General features: G+C 43.9%; 1 long non-coding RNA gene across 1 annotated transcript in view; it reads left to right on the top strand.

Moving 5' to 3' along the window:
* The first annotated feature begins 6,842 nt into the window (after positions 1–6,842).
* Positions 6,843–17,866, top strand: part of LOC111262909 (uncharacterized) — a 61,887-nt gene continuing 50,863 nt past the window's right edge. Inside the window, exon 1 of the long non-coding RNA XR_015312084.1 lies at positions 6,843–7,267. This is a non-coding gene — a long non-coding RNA (uncharacterized LOC111262909). The remainder of the gene's footprint in view (positions 7,268–17,866) is intronic.

The raw sequence follows: 17,866 nt of genomic DNA, 5'->3' as shown, positions 1-17,866 counted from the left end.
TAGGGTATGATTAGTATCTGATGACTCTTGTGAGCGATCCTCGTCAGGAATGCGCAATAAAACTCCTTGTCTTCGTCTCCTCTCCGGTCTAACTTATCATCTCGTCTCTGCAAACCTACCCACAACATTAACGGTTTGTTGTAGAGAACAACAGAGCCCATAAAACGCGACGAAGTTTGACGGGCAAGAGAACTGGGAAGCAGGATGCATACGTTCTGCCAGGAAGCAGTTGCTAAATTCATCTATCCCAGAGTGCAAACGTAAATATGTCACTCAGCTGACGCTTGTCATGTAGTGCCAACACAGTTAACGGACTTCTTTAGTATTTTTAGAGACTTGTCGTTGTGAGTAGCGTTAGCTATCTTAGAAACAGTTCGCGTCTGAACTCTGCACATCAGTTCGAGGCTCCGATACGTAACTTAACATAATAAACTCAGCCTAGGAGGTGGCTTAGTTTAAGTTGAGGCTTCTTTAATTCCCTAGGAAACCTCATTATGCTCTGACATATGCTGTACAATCCATCGACCAACATGAAGCCTGTTCCGAAGTTGTTCTGTACCTTCAAAAGTCGGACTTGAGTTAAGGCAGAGTTTCTTACTCTACTCTAGTCTAGTCTTAACCATCGCTGGCGTTGTTCTCCAGTGTAATATTTTTTTTCAGTCCACACCAATAACTTCAGCTTTTTCTTCCTACTGGGTGCGGTAGCTTCGATTTGGGATCACTTGCGGAATATCTTTTCCGTTTGAGTCTTTTAGTACTTTCAAAGATAAACGTCGGAAGCGTCTTGGCAGGACAAAAGGAACAGAGCAATCAGGAATGCGGGGTGGCCGGGAGACAACTAAGAAAGACCGAGGCCAATAGATGACATAGAGCTGATGTTATTGCGAGAGAGCTTTTGATTTGTTGATTACTTCCCAGAACTAGCCAGTCAACTAGGCTTAGAAATGGTTTGCCACAATGGCTTTGCCTGCATCCTGGATGCGATTTAAGGCGGCAAGTACATAGCTTTGACAACTCTACAAGTTTGGAAGAGTCCACGTCGCTCCACGCAACTTACGATCATAACATTGATTGAGGTTAGTGCCGCTGTCTATAGTCCGCCCTGAGAATGTCTGTTGGAGAGGATTGAAATCTTTGAGCGTCACTTTTTGTAGTCAGCTCTACCGTTTCAAGCTGGAGAAATCGATAAACATCGGGTAGAGGTTGACAGTCTTCTTTGACATCAGATAGGCATGTCTAAGCCAAAGTATCTAAGCTTTTATGTTCAGCAATCTCAGTTGATTGCCGACTCTAATGAGATATACGTTGTATAGACTCAAAAAGGAGACTTTCAAACTGCAGTCTCAAGCAACTTTTTCTCCGCTGTATATAGTTATCTATACATTTCACCTTAGTATAAAGCATATATTGAATATAAATGAAAAGAATCTATGGTGAATGCGAAGAAATACCGGACATATACCTGCCTTGATAACAACCTACTTCTATTATTTTTTCGTCAACTCTTCGAGATACATTATTGACATTCTGCAATGCAAAATATGATCGTGTACAGATGTATCGAAAGACTTTTTCTCGTTCAACATTACTAATCAATCAGACTGGTATTAACCGCCGCTGTCACTGTGTAGCTAAGGCCACCTACTACTATGTATGGCTTGGCCCATTCAGTTTTGTCCAACCGCTAGCTGTGGCCCCACAGACCCATTTTTCGATTACACATGGATTGGGTATTATTCGCATACGGTTGCAGCACTCGTTATCCACAACCGACCGTTGGCTGCCTTTCGGCACCATATGCCTCCTAATGTTGTTTCCTACGCAGCCAGCCAGCCAGCCAGCCATCCGCCTGGCCCCTCCTCCGGCTGCCCTCTGCGTTCCCGCATATGAGACTTTTCGACAGCGGCAGCAACAGCACGGTCATACACTATATTGGAATGGGCCTCGAAGTCTCAGCACGAGAAACGGTGCGGCAACGATGAAACTGGGTGGCGGGTGGGCAGTGCAATCTCACCGCAATCGACGTAGCAGGCAGCTTACCTAGCTAGGGTGGTCAAGCGGGCAAGGACTGGGAGAAGGCTTCTGCGCCAGGCAGACAGGCAAGCAACCCTATGGCTGACCATAGCAGTACACACAGTCAAAGTGGGCAAAAACCATATGCAGGCCCGTGGTAGAACCCTCTTTGCTCTGTTACCACCCCAGCGCATAACTCTCTCTTCTGGCCTTTCCTTGTTAATGCAGTCATATAACTGTCAGCCATAGATTTCCCTGTTGCGCGCGAGTCCGTTACGGCTGCTGCAGCGTCCGCCACGTCAAGCGAAAGAAAAACCACTGGTCCAAGCTACTCTGTAGCGGCAGACATACAACTGCCTCTCGAAAAGAGAACACTACAGTAGCAGTGTGTGGAAGAAAAGGAGGAGGCTGGGATGAGTAGCGCTAGGCCACTACGAAAGGCCGCGACACCGCTGTGGCCGTTTTCTACTAACGGCTAGCTAGCGCCTCTCAATCAGGCGAGGCCACTCTGCGGAATGAGGTTCGTCCTTTGGGAAGGGGTCGTTTCTGTTGCAGTTGTGTCCTACTTGTAGCAGTAGTGGCTGTGCTACGACTATATCCGTAAGTCGACAGGGTTGAACAACGGCGCTGTGTGACTTTTTACACAGGCAGAGTGTACTAAAAAAGGTAAAACGGGTATCAACCAATATATACAGAGCATATATATGACTACGGCACTCGTGAGATATATATGTATGTGGGGGGCGCGAATTCATGTGTGTATCTGTGAGTTTTGTACGATCGCGCAATGCACGATGTTGGTGCATTCACCATCTTTCAAGTAAATCGACCGACCTGATTAAGGAGTTCGTTCGATTGTACTTTTAAGGTTAGCAAATCATAGTATAGTGTCCAATATAGTTCTGTACTCAGCAGACGATTATATTTCTTTGTTTGGACTTTATGATGACGTTGTAGTGCAGGGATTGCCATACGCTTCTATCATTATTCATATATATATATATCTAAAAAGGTCGCAAATATTTAAAGGAGAAAGCAATCGATTTTACCTCGGGCAGACGAGGATTCCTGTACGAAGGGCCGCTATCTGAAGGAACGTATTTTATGCACTTCGACAGATTTTGACGCATCAATCACATCAGGCTGGATAATGAACCTTTTTAAAGGAATTACTCATATTTATCTCGAGTCGAAGGCTGTTCGCTGCTGCCTGTACGGGTAGCCTTCCGGTCAATAATAGAGCCATGTTCGAAGGCCGTAGAGAGTAACGAGTCCGCTAGGTAGCGCGTGCTTCGTTTTCCTATTTTTTGGACAAGCAACCTAAGTGAATACATTCGTGACGGTGCCAGAAGCTGTACCTCATCAACGAAATCATTCGAACAGGATGGGTTTGTATAAACTCAAAGAAACGGTGCCAGTTCAAAGATCTAGTTTCGCCACGAAAGCCTTCTTAGAACGCACCACTATCTCTAGCGTTAGCAGTACTGCATAGCTCGAAATTACCTCTTCGTATCACCCATATATCTAGGGTTTTTTTTAATTTTTTGTTTTTTACTACTATTAGAATAAATGCAATTTAATGTAGTTCATGCGCTATCGGCTCGTATTAATTTTGGACTAAAAATCCGTACGGTCTGAAAATAAATCGTTGTTTTTATTGTTAGTATTGTTGATTGGTATTCGTAGACAACTGGACGATATGTTTAAGCGTCGTAGGCGTACTGACACTGGCACAATCCAGCGAAACGATCAATCGTGCCTGATCTTACGGCCTATAATAGAGCTGTGTCAGAGGATGTCTATTTGCCATATGGCTATGTAGCCAGCCCATCGCTTGATCGCCGGACGCAGTCCCGCTTTCACCACCGCAGATTCAAGTGCTGCTGAAAGATTGCCATTTAAAAACGACGTAGAACAGCTTCGCATTGATCGGCTGCAGCAGCAGCGGTCTCACGCTTTATCACTTCAGCTACTACCCGCATGGTAACCGGTCGTTAACGTTTCGAGCCGCTGCAAAAGCCCCATTTGGTTCATTCGGTCGTGCAGTAATCACCTTTTGCCCTTTATCTGTTGCTATTGATTGCTATAGATTCAGCACAAACAGACTCGGACGACGGTCGATCCTCGAAGCGGCAGAACAGGAAGCTTCTTAGCTAATTTTTTCATTCCCCAGAATTTTCTGTCAATTCTGCACGAATGAACGTGAATAATATGCGAAAGGAATGGGCAGGATTTTTGATAAATAGACGAACCCTTTCGAATTGAATTCGTTTTGTCCCCGTTTTTGAAACTGAAACGTATACAGCCTAACGGAACTGTCGCTGAACAGAGAACACGTTCTTCCATTTGGTGACAGCAGTCCCAACGGTAGTCACGATATGTAATGCATAGACATGTGAAAAATCCACATTTGATTCCTCACATACTTGTTATTACATTATTTACACATTATATTTATGTGTGTACTGCTACAAGGATACGTTTCGTGTAGGCAAATAGTATAAATTGTGTCAGTGAACCAGTAAAGGCTGAATCCGTTACACGTACATGTACGCTTTTTCCGCTTCGTGGACCCTTTGTTGTAGAAATGTTTGGAATTAGATTTTTATCGACTTGAAGAACGTGATAGTGCACACTGATATCATTCTATTAACATTGCTTAGGTAAACTATGCTTCGAAGATAACTATTTCTACTACGGGATATTTTCGAAAAGAAGATGCTACACCTCCCATTATACAGTGAAGTAACCTAATAGAATTGTTCTTAATGTGAGTTACTGAGATCGGTAACAACGTGCTTTACCTCTAATCTACCTACTGCTTATGATATAACACTACTAATTATATAATAAATATTACGTGACCTATGCGAATCTGTCTTCAAAACGGACACGTGCCCTACTGTCTGTTAATATGTACCCTGGCGCCCTTCCCTCTGGCTTTTAATGACAGTTCTTTAGTCGTGAATAGCTACCACGAACATACAGGTTCTTCACCGTTTTGTTTCAGTAATGTAGCTTGTGGGATTTTAGAACTCGTCGCGTACAAGGTCCTATGATAGAGGAATGGGTATCTGAACAGTACGATTCGGCCGTTGGTTACAGCACGCTTTGTGTTGCTGGGATTGTACTTCAATGAAATTCAACTAACTCGGTTCTCACAGATGAAACTTGCTTGAGCTTGGCGTCGTCGTCAGCTGTACCGCCTGTTGGCCTATCAGCCCCTTTGTTTGTTGTTTGGGCACGTGCAGGCATGTGTTTCATAATTAATGTACGCTCATTGCTTGCACATACCTACCTGTGGACGATGATAGCTACGTATACTGGGTACGGCACCTAAGTTGGGGTTTCCTCTAACGCTTTTTGCGGTTTCCAAAACTTCATGTAAATAGAAACATCTGTTGTTTGCATATGTTAGAAATGTCAATCCTAGCGGTCATGTTTATTCAACAAAACTACTATTCACCGCAATTACAGCCTCGATTCATTTTTATATATATTTTTTTTCTCGATTTTTTTTTGTATCGTCTCTAGTTGAAAGACTGCTTATATGAACAGGGCGTAAACTCATTAAAGTGTCTAAACACTACGTTAAGACAACTAAATTTTCGGCCGATAGCATGCCAAGCATCCGAACATGCAAGGACTCAAACTGACCATAAAGTACAGAAAGACTCAAACAGTCTAATTGCTAGAACTTATCTGGACAACTTGATTGGCATTTAGTATTCTGTCCTCTAAAAGAACTGTTAATAAATGAAATTTTATTGAAAATTATCTTTGGTTGGCCTCGGTTTGAGCGTTTTTCGGTTTTTTGAAGCTGCACGATACCATCGCAGTATTCCGATTTCGACCAAATAGAAGTTACTCGAGTGCCGAAACACTGAATGATAGCTGATCATCGCTAGTTACCATGAGTTCATTGTTCTACCGGAGGTATGGGGTAAAAGCATGCTCGTGATGACAAACGGGCCCTGTACACAGATATCAATGTCTATTAATAGTAGATAAATATATTATATGTTAGAGTAATATCAATAGTGCATCCGATAGTAGTGCCTCAACGAGGCCGCTACGTAAACCGTAATAGATATTTAAGGCGAGATAATATTATATTGCAAATTACTATAGTAGAGTGTCGATAGTGGGGTGACACGAGCAGACATAATGTAATTAGTGTGACTAACCATGTGTCTTAAAGCAGCTGATTGAGTAGATCCTTTCGCGATGATGCGCTGAATCTCAGATGAAGTATGAGAACTTCTGTTTTGATGATCGAATTCTTCTAGCTGGGATAGGAAATAACGCTGATACATTATCGTTATTAACTGACAATTTTTCCCTTAGCGTAATGATAGCATCGTCATGCCGTAAGAAATTTTTGACTCTTACTATAAGGCTTCAAGACGTTCAGGCCAATATTCTAGCATACGGAAACATTTCAATTCCACCAAATATAATAGACTAACAATTACGTATTATTCATTTGTCGTATAGGCACACATTTGGCCCACAAAGGTATATAATTTCTCAGCTATGTGCGAGGCTTTGTACAATTTAGGCACATTCATGCACCGACATGAATCAGTAGCAGGGGCAAATCCGTGCGTATGATATAGTTAATAGATGTCCCTGAAGTTGCGTTAGTTAGCTAGACCGCGCGGAAAAACGTCCGCCAAACCATCTGTAGGATAAAAGCAATGGTAAACGCGCAGCAACAAGGAAACTTTTCTCCTAAAAAGTAGACAAAGAGAAAACTAAGCTATAAGTTCCTGTCTAGACGTAATACATGTATCATATAATAGTAGATTCTATTGCCACCGCCGCCGCCGCCGCCGCCGCCGCCGCCGCCGCCGCCGCAATTTCGTCTGGTTTGGCTCATGATTTTCATGAAACCTCTATTGCCCAGCAACGAAATACTAACCGAAAGTTGATCTTGTTCTCACGCTACGAATAGGTAATCGTCTTTCTGAGGTTCAACCGTTATTGGGCTGCAATGACGCCATTAGTGGTAGACGCTTGTTTGTGCTGTCGTGAGCGTTGCGTATTTGCTTGCATGTAGCGACCGGCGAGCGAGCACCTACTATCGCAATTCACTGGAAGAAGGGCTTACGCATCCACATGGCATTATCATCAGCACCGGCCGAAGTTCCTCAGCTTCTGGGAGGTATATGGGCGGAGCGGTGCACGGCCGTGATGATCGCTCAGTGAGTCGTTCACTCAGACAAGTCGTCAGGATCCATCAGTCAGATCAGTAATAATAGCATGTTTCTATCTTCTTTGCTGCATGAGCTAACTACTGTAATAATAAAGTGCCGATATATTGATAGGTCGATACTTATCAGAAGCTGGTTCAGTAGCGTACCTCGAAAAGTACGCTGAAGTGGATTTCCTACAAATACATGTATCTGCATTCATAATGCAGCACTGCCACTACCTGGACGCGTGGCAACTTTGACAAAAGAAGAAAAACAGCAAACCTGTTCCTGGCATAGAGGACTTATATATATATATATATATATAACTATACGCGACAACGCACAAATCGCACACCGTCGGACAAAGACTGACACCGTCTATGCATATATTAGATCGAGGTGGATATTACTCACATTTGAAGACAGGAAGAGCTGCGCCAAGGCTACATCGTAATGATAGTGATTCCGATAAATCAGACGATGGTACGGTGCGTCGGCAATATTATTATCCGCTACGTTTGGCCGTCGTATTTGCTAGAATTGTTTTTTCATTTGATCATTTTGTTAACTGTCATCATTATCATGCCTGATTATATTCATTCTTCTATCGCACGGGGTCTTCTACCAGCCCCTGCAATGGACGTTAGGAAACTGGCGCGCGGATGATGACATTGTGAGGTCAAGGTCATTGTACGAGTGCGGTTGGTACTGGACATAGCATGAAGCGGACAACTGTTTTTGCGATATCGTTGGTCGTCACCCGTTCAAACTTTCAGCCCAGCTAATCTTAAAAGAGCTATTGTATGGCGTAAGTTACACTGTCAAAATTATGTTTTATATCTCATGTAGAGGGTAGGGTGGTCTTCCCCAGTCGACATCGATTTCTATGGGTACATTGTGAAGTGGAGGATTCGACGATACGAATACGCTAGAAATCCATTCAGGGAAGCCGTGCATGCGGCACTCGATGACAGGGAGCCGACAATGAGAATTTTCTTTATATTAGACATCATACGTATACGTAAAGACTCATGGATGACGCGCTTGAACTCGAGAAATTTGGATTTACGGTCGAAACAACGTAACTAAATAGAGTCCTGTGTGCTAACTCACCTGGAACACATGGCGATAAGTAGATCGTGCATAGAGTAAGCAAGCAGAAAGATGGCGGAATTCTTGATAAGGTATATGTCCCTGTAATAGGCCGCATGATTTCTGACGATTCGCAAGATTGAAGCCGGTCCTGTTTTGTACTATTTGCCTACGGGCTTAAAGGTAAGCCACAACAGGTAAGTCGTATAGGAAAGCCCTGTCGGTGAGTTCCCTATTGTTTTTTACTAAAATTAAAAGACTTGAATTATATTAAAGTTATTTTATATAACATTTATTTAAGACTATATTTATGCATTAAGACTATATCTCTTATATGCCTGACACGGGTTATGTAATTCTATTAAACCAGTGGTAATCTTTTGCACATAATTATTTCTTTGCCCAAGCCTTCTGATAAAAGTTTTGCCCATTTCGTTGGTTCTAATAATTAGCCGATCTACTGCGCGCGAGCTCCATTGTGAATAGAGCTGAAATGTTAGTAATCAATGCCCCATACTCTCGATTGCAAATAAGCGGGAATGTTTCTTCCCTTAGTACTATTTATCTTGCTTATCCATATAGGTATAGCGACACGCACGCTCCAAATCTATCTAGTTCTCCCAGTATATAACTAGTTCGGTCATTATTATTATTAATTATAATTAATTATAAACTCGAATTATGACAATACTCCCAAGCATTCGCTCAAACCTCGGAGAGCATTATAGAGACTTTGTCTTTCTATTCGCATCTGGTCTTTTGCGTGGCGGTAGCGGCGTTGTTCATGATGGCGGTTTACTTTTCGCCTGCACGTGCGCATTATCGCCGCGTGCAAATCGGAGGCTGTTTTTTGCGCATACCTCATCTAAACCCATAAGCTCCACGCTGCACAGCTCACCTCACCTAATTCGCATATAACGAGCTGCTGTTGCCGGCACAGTTTGAGATCCGCGAGCCGAGACTTAGGTCTCATCCAATAGTACAGTTCTTGCTACGGAGGGCTCAGATGCCCGTGACACTGTCACAAGCTGCCGAGGATAGTGACGAATGTTCGTTGTCCCGCAATCCACGGTCCGGTCCGCTCCGCAGTCCTCAGTTTCGTGTTGTCTCTAAAAAACGATATTTTTTTCGTTTTGTTCTTAGCCTTCATCTCGCGGTTCTTTCGCTTACTTTATTCTTCTATAGTTTTTGTTTGTTCTGTCTTGCGCAATTCTGTATGGCGTTCGCTGTGTCACTGGCTAAGTTGACTGAGCCACAATGAGTTGTTTCTCCTTTGCTGTTGCCCTTTTTCCCCGTCTCTCCTGACCGCTCCTGTTTCCACCCGTTAGACAACACCGTTCCACGCCAATCGTCTCCTTCGCGAAGGCCTCTTTAACTAAGGTTGTTCGTCGTATCACGCACGACTCCCCTTTGTTGCTCAGTAAGTCCTAACGGGCCACAGGACAGCGTATAACGCATTCTAAGTCATTTTTCTTTGTATGCTCAGTTTCGTAACATACATATAGCGCTTTCTCCATGGCTGGCTCTCACACGTTTGCTTTTTCGTTTCTCGCAGGAGCAAGAGCAGCATCCTTTTCCCTTCTAAGATCCGGCATCATCTACCTCGTTTTCTCTCTATGAGTTTTCTTTCTTCAGGTGCAGTGCGATATTTTACGGGCTTCCTTTTGCATCTAGAAGACTAAGGGGAGCTCAAACAGGGTAAGTTTGTCCTCAAGCCACAAGACGGTCTTGGCACAAAGCGTTGGCTGTATGCGTGTAGGTTTCTCAGCTTTTAGTTTGAAGGAATAGGGCTCGGGGGGCTCGTTTCCCTTTGTATGAGCCTCGACCATTTGTGAGTAGTTCTCCGGCCCTTCATATTCTTCAAAATGGATACATAATAAGTGTCCGGGCCCCTGCTTTTACTTCCTCGCTTCGCAACAGCTCGGCGCTTCACTCGTGCACACATCATACGCATATAGCGAGGTGGGGAAGCGAAATATAGAGACTTACATGCAATAGGCTATACTACATAGCCCGCGGCGGTAGTACTGCCTTGCAAACAAGGATTTTCAGCTTTTAATGTACCTTTAATCTGCCTTAGGGGTGAGCAACAGTAGTATACAAAGAGACAAGATGCGCATATATGGCAAATCTAGTGCGAGCTTGATCTTGAGCTTTGTCCTATTTTGTATTGTCGCAAAGATGTCTAAATCATGAAACTATTGGCCCTAGTGCCAGTATGTAAATTTTGTACATCACGATTTTATCGTTCGCATGATGCGTATCTTCGTTGAAAACCTTTGAACACCGATCACTGCTTTGGTTTGATTTTTCTACAACTGTATCATTCCAAAATGTCCTTCACCGAAGCAAGAGCAATGATACGGAAATGCATACATGTACGTAAAAGGTCAATTTATTTCTTGATTTCCTTGCTAGTTTTATCGCAGCTCCTGTAGATCACCCCAATCAGCACCATAGCGTGACAGTCCATGACATGTATGTACGCATAGCGAAGGACGCTATCTTTTGGCTATTGTGTCGTCGTGGCCGTTATCAGTAATAGCAACAACAACCAGCAATGAGTGAAAGTCAAAGACATGCTCGCTTGTGTGCGTATGCTGTAAATACATACCTATATGTGGTCGGGGGCGAGCTTGTTTTAGGGTTTCTGTTTAGGCTTACCACAGCTTACCAACGAGGTGGCTCGACATGCAGGACGCCCATCCGACAGATCTGTTAGCGCTCCATTTAACAAGAATCGGGACAAATATCGTGTGTTGGGGTCTTTGGGTGCGCAGGGGGTGTAGGCACAGAAACACTGGGAACAAGGGACTGAGGTCGGATACGATATTTCTCCTCAGTTTCTAACTTTTTCAGTGCCTGTCAGTTATATAGCAACCGGCGGTTGGTCGCAGCGTTGCTTGTCATGCTTATTGTTGTTGTTGTTGTTGTTATAACGGTTTTCTGTGGAGGCTGCCCCTCGATAAATTTCTCCACTCATTTAGACCAACTCTCTGTTACAGATCTGTCGTTTCTTTTAAAGCATAACCATTAAACGAACGCAAACACTCTGTTGTGCAATAGTCTCTACTACGTCTTTGCATATGGCCTTCTTCGTGAGGGCGCTGTGCTTTTAGCAACATGAGATACTTGGAAATTGTCGATGGATAAGGTCCGTCTGGCTCGACTTAAACGCCCGTCCAGTGTCCCCGTTATGGGGCAGATAGGGAAGTTCATCATTCTTTAGAACTGTCCGCCCAGTCTTCGTCTGCCTAAAAGCCGAGACCTTTGCCCGGAACGAACCACCAGTGTGACCCCCTTTAGTAAGCGGACAGCGCTAATAGTAATGCTCCGAGAGTAATCGGAGTGCTGCGGAAAGCACGATAGAAAAGTTCACTACAATGAAACGTCACAGTTGCTGGATGTCTGGATCTATTGATGGCGCGATAACAGTACGAGTAGACTGAAACCTGCGCCTCGAAAGGTGAAATATCCACGATCATGAGAGGAGCGCTCTCCGACACAAATTAATATTGATATTATAAAGGGTCGGATTTATTACGATCATGTCGTCGCCCACAATGGACTAAAAGGGCTATTATGTTCTCTAAAGAGGTGAAAAGAGTAAAAGAAGACGATTTGTACAACTTCAACCGGATATTATTGAATATATATTCAATCATATCACTAAACCGTTGATATGGCACCAGGCAACGTTGTTCGTTTTACTTTCTTTTTTCGCTTTATTGCATTTGAGTTAATTATAGGGGCTACAGAGATCGTTCTCAACGCATGGCGACCGGCGGAACTACTACCGCAACCCCTTTATCGAAGCCCTAAACAAAACAAGCTTGTTTGCCAAATGAAACGTATAGATTTCTACTCTGCTTAGAATACAGTGCAAATACCTAGAGCTGCAGAGATAAAGCTAAAGCCCATCTTAATACTTCTTCTGCCAGCGATATTGTCTGGTCAATCAGAAGTTGCCCTCGACGCAACAGCAGCGGCAGCTGTACCAATCTAGACGAATCGATGATCCGTGATAGAAGAATTGCCCCAGGGTCAGCAGTGGTACCCTGGGATCTCAGATCGGAGAAGAATTCGGCCAGCCAACCTTGATCCTCATAGAACTATGAAGCGGAAACTGGCCTTGCCTGGCTGGCCTGGACATGGTCTCGTTGACTGGTCGCCAGCTCGTTTAACCCCACTGATGGATCGTTCATCTATATAGGTTCGTGCGCGCCGGGCAGATAAAGCGAATTGCACGCTACGTCTGTTCCTAGAAGAATCACCGTTTTCTCCGCTTTGTCCCCTCCCCCGCCCCTCCCCCTTAGCGTGCCTTCCGCTTTCGCAAGCGGAAAGAAGGAGCTGGGCTGACCGAACCGGGCTAGTCAATGCCACCAGGTGGTAGAAATAGAACCGGCAGAAATTCTCAGGCACTCGGAGCAGCTCAGCCAGCCCTTTTTGTATAACTATCTGGAGGTCCGCATTTAGCGAATGACCGACGACGGCTGGCCGTTGGGTCGCCGCGCCGCCGGCCGTCAAGATGCTTAAGCGATTCGGCTAGATTTGAAATTCAAGTTGATAGCGCGAGTACCAGAATCGTATCCCGACGACGCGATCCAAGCTCGAGGAGCAAAAGGGCATCGAATTACTAGCAAGCGCGGTGAACGAGTGTAATCCGCGGAGACGCATACAAGGCTAGCACTCAGGCTGAGGAAGCATAGGAGGGCGCCGTCTTGTCAGTCTAGCTGATTCCGGTCTGGTCCATCTGTTTTCGCACTGATGGTGTATAATAGCAATGAGCTGAACCTTGAGAACGGGGCGTACCGCAGCAAACCTAAACTGCTCTGATTCCAATATCAGAATCAAGTAGATCAATCGCTGTACCAGCTTAACTGGGATCTATGGACCTTAACTGAAGTTTAACGGTTATACTGCTGGCAAAAGTCGTTTTGCATTCGCAAGCAAGTGTGAATATTTTACCAAAGCAAAATACTCGTATAGCATGTATAAACCCTGTGAGAAAATGATAGACCGAGAAAATTAGTCCACTTTATACGATTTCTGGTCATAGCGCTTGCATATGCCTATACACCTACAACCCGCCAACCAGCAAAACATCGTGCCTAAAATTGGCCAAGTTATTGAAGTTAATGACAAGTTCGCATGCATATGCTGACTCATTCATTGTCTGTTCCCTTACCGCTTTGCCAACATACTTGCATGAATGGAACGAATCTTTTTTGTTCGGTGATTATCACATTTTTACGCTGTGCATCGACATTGGCTATATCGCTCTCTCCTCGCGGAGACTCCCCCGCGCTGCCACTGCCATCGCTTTAAAGGATGTTATTACGCAGCACCACTCAGCGCAAATGGCGGCCATTTTTCAATGTGCTTCGAAGATATTAGGATTCGCTTCTTCGCGCTTGTAGGGGTGCCACCTCCAACACGTGCTTCTGCTCCATAATACCGGAGACCGTTAACGCATCGCAAGTCGTGCTCAGGGGCGAATGTGTGCCATGGTAGAAGATGGTGGCCACACCCCCATTAAAGTACTGTACAGGTTGTAATTAAACTTTGTACGCGTTTGTGTATTTTATGTATCAGAAATGGCTGTGTGCTTTTTTGCTCTTTCTATATTTTTCCAATAGCTTGTTTTGATTTGAGACATCATAGCGCCACTTACGGTCAGACAGTTCAAGGAGAACTTTCTACACGTGTCGGGCAGATAGCACTCTCATAAATACTGTACGCCAAACCTCGAACTCTAGCATGCAATCAATGTTACTACTTGTTATGTAACAGTAAACATATATAGGTTTTCATTGCTGAATGGATCGTACGTCGTATGCAAGCTCGAACAGCGTCGTACCGCAAGTACTGATCGTACCGCTTTGTATCACGTACACACGGCGACAGCCTCGTGCTGCCGAAGACAACACACAAGAACATCGAATCACAAATGTACACCATTTGTATATGTATATATATATATATATGTATATTTGCAGCTAGACTTTTTGACCGATTAGTCGTTCGTACTCCTATCGGCACATGCATTGATAACTAAACATAACATAAACCAATACAAAGCAGAACACTTTCGAAATAGTTCCATGTACACTAGTTACCGTCATCGCCGCTTTGATCCACGAGAACGGCGCGATATTTGACGACATCTTTTGTCCTGATCGAAGCTGGCTGAAATTAGTTGGCTTACGGACATATATGTATAGTCCCTATAGGATATAAATGAGGTGGGCGACCAAGTTGGGCAGCTCTACACAATAGCCATATTATCGCGATAGAACGTTGTCAAGCCATTTTTGTAGCATCAAATCAAGATAAACACACGCCAGCAGGGAACAAACGACCAAAATCTGGCCGATGTTCCAATTCGGCGAATCACCGCATTGAAAAAAAATTTCAGATTCAAACAAATAAAAGTAAGACGATTAATGTTTTTCTTTGATAACTGAGTAATAATATGAAACCATAGGGACTGATCGAGCGTATAGGTATAGCTGTTTACGGATATTTATATACATAGATATAAAGATAGAACTCGGGATGCAAAATTGCCACTGGATTATGTGGTATATTGTGGTATGGAAAATTGGGGCAAAAAAATCGCAAGTTACATTCCGTTAATGATTACGATAAAAAAAAAAAAAACAACGGAAGACGATTGTAGTAATAATGAAATTGAGCTAATACTAGGAATTTGCACGGTTCCGTATCTTTCATCGTGTCGATGTGCTATCGATTGTTCAATAATAACAGTACGTTTTTTCGCATAGGTCCTTGTGCTGCGTAACGTAGCCATCGAATCGCAAACACGTAAATTACTCGAAAAAGATAAGAAGCTGAAGCTTGAGTAATTGTTACGGTTGCATAAATGTGCATTAGTAATAATATAGTATATTAATTACAATTGACTATGTTGGACGTCTTCGGATGAAGTATTGCGGAAACTGCCAGCATCCGTTCATGTGTGAGCTGCGACATGCGGATTGTGTCCTTCTGATTTTAACGTCGTTCCAAACGTTAATAGTGAACGTGCACAAGACGGTGTTTCGGACCGTAAAAGTATCAGACATTAGCTTTCTGATTGAGGCGTATGCACTGAACCATTGTTTGACTTATCATAGTTACCGTGTAGCAAATGTCGTTGATGCCATGGTACTGCACGACTGTAACCCTCTGTTACGGCTAATAGAATCCTACTTAGAGGTTACACTTCATGCCAATAGCATATATATCAGTAAAATAAACTGCATTCTACTTGCATGATGAGACAATGAAAGATGTAAAATGAGGCTAGTTTTCTGATAGTAGACAATGAGACTTCGCGTCCTACTGTCACAGCGCTGGAGATCTACAACGTCGTCTTGGCCAATAATTCTTTTCGGAATCGTACAAGGAGGTGCGCTAAGGGATACCAGTATTCCGAAAGAAGGTATTCGACAGTCAGAAGGTGAAGACGAGCCGGCAGGCAAATAGCGCAACCTTTAAGTGATTTCCTTGGCATGAGAGTGGATCGCATCGCTTCCCTACGTGATCCCGCATCACGACTGTCACGAGCTGGGTCATATTAACGAAGGAAAGCTTGCCCCGGAGCGAAGGAAGGCAGGATAGGGCAATTTTGTGCGCGACAAACCGAACAAATTGAATTGAGAAAGGCTGCTAAGTTACAAAGGCTGTTCCGGTGGGAAGAGACAACACGTGTGATAATAGTTATTGAAAGATTCTAGAACGCTACATGAAGGTAGCCTTGAAATTTCAGACGGATTTTGGAGATTCGAGTGGTTAGGATGTAGTTCAATGTTTAGAAGACTTTGCTCCTGTGGGCTGACAACGTGCTACTATCAGTACGCAGAGTGTTTTAAATAATAAAGTCACAAAAGTATTCGCGGAGTCTGAAGCGAGCAAGTTATTGACAGGGTCTAGTTCACTATTGCACGTCTACTAGGCTAGATGATACGTCTCGAGTTTATTATTACCCTTCATTGATCTAATCGCAGTTCTACTTAAGGGCCTATCTACAAAATATGGTTCAAATAGTATATACACGTATGTGCTAGTAAAATCTTTTTTCATAACGTTGACCCAACGTTACTGACATTTGGTGGACAGCCAGAACAGAAATGGCGGCTTATGCTGAAGACGAGAACAGAAACCATTTTTGTCAGCTATTATCGAAGGCAATACCCTTCGTTCTCTCAGACTGAGATCTGTTTTTGTGACAGAGATATGCTTGATACGGCCTCGGCGTCCAGATATTGCCACACCATTGTCCAACCCCCCCCCCCCCCCTCCTGAGCAAACCGACTACGACCAAAGGCAAGCGGGTCCTTACATTCTTTCGATGTCCTTTGAGTACACTTTGTCGGTCTACCCTGGCTGCCGAGCAGCAGGTTCACTGTTCAAGCGGTTTTAACTTTTTTTGTCATATTATTCCTCCCAAAGTCGTCGGCTGCGAGCGGGTTCGAATCTCCTATAATACTCTTCTATCGGCGTTAGTATCTATCGGCTGATGGCGTTAGGAGTCTTTTGAAGTTGCATTTCCAACAGCTGTCTCACTTCGAGGATCTGCTTTATCCTCGCGTGGAAGCAACGTTTGGTGGACGAGCGTGTGCGCCTTTACATTTATGTACGCGTCTATTCAACATTCGTATTGCAACGAAAACGCGGCGGTTTCAACTGGTACGTATCATGCGTGCCGATCCTACTCTGTTGAATAGCGCAGTCGAATGCTGGAAGAATTCATAAAAGAATTTGGCTAAGCCTATAATATAATTCGTTACACCGTTTGGTCTGTCAGGTCTCTTTCTTATCCACGTCGGCTTTAGGCGTTTGTCCGTCAGTGAATTGGGCCAAAAACCTTCGTTGTCGTCATTGGCTGGTAGAAGGAATTTGCTAACACCCACTATATTTACGGCTTTGCTGTTGTCCTGCTAGCGGCATCTCTCCCAGCACTGTATCTTCTGCCTTTCTTCAATCGTCGTCAAGTCTGTTCAAGAGGTGCTTCCCAACAACTAAGCCTGCACTCTAGGGAGCCGACGCTACGACTTTTGAAGGATGCACTTGATGGACCTGCTGGACTGACGAGGGTGCGCGACGTGGACCAACCTCTCGTTCGAGCCTAGTTCGGTAAGGGCGGCAGTAGCAGTAGCAAAAGGCAGGAAGTGAAGCTTATGGACCGATGGGCAGAGCTGCTTCTTGTTCTCATTTCTTTGTCGTACAATGTGCGGTCTTCTTGACCTCGATCATTTCTTCGGAATAGACGAAAAGGCGGACGATGAACGGTCGCTATGAATAGAGTGTTCATGATTCGTCATTTTCTCGCGTAGCTGTCCTTCCATGGTTTTCTATGGTCGATCGGAAAGCAATGAGAGGAGTAAAGTTGTCTTGTCAAAAGAGCGGGGTAGTAGAAGACAGTAAATGAAGTACTTTTTTCGAATGAGGAGACTAGCGGGTCGTTAAAGTTAAAAAGTTATTCACTGGGTATAATTTTAGTAAATATGTAATTATGTGAGCGACGCTAACTCTACTCAGGAAGTAAAAACCAATAC

This window comes from Varroa jacobsoni, unplaced genomic scaffold (genome assembly GCF_002532875.2).
Source record: "Varroa jacobsoni isolate VJ856 unplaced genomic scaffold, vjacob_1.0 scaffold_713, whole genome shotgun sequence".
In the NCBI taxonomy this organism is placed as follows: domain Eukaryota; kingdom Metazoa; phylum Arthropoda; class Arachnida; order Mesostigmata; family Varroidae; genus Varroa; species Varroa jacobsoni.
Note: the sequence above shows the minus strand (reverse complement) of the source record. Positions and strands in the feature narration are given on the sequence as shown.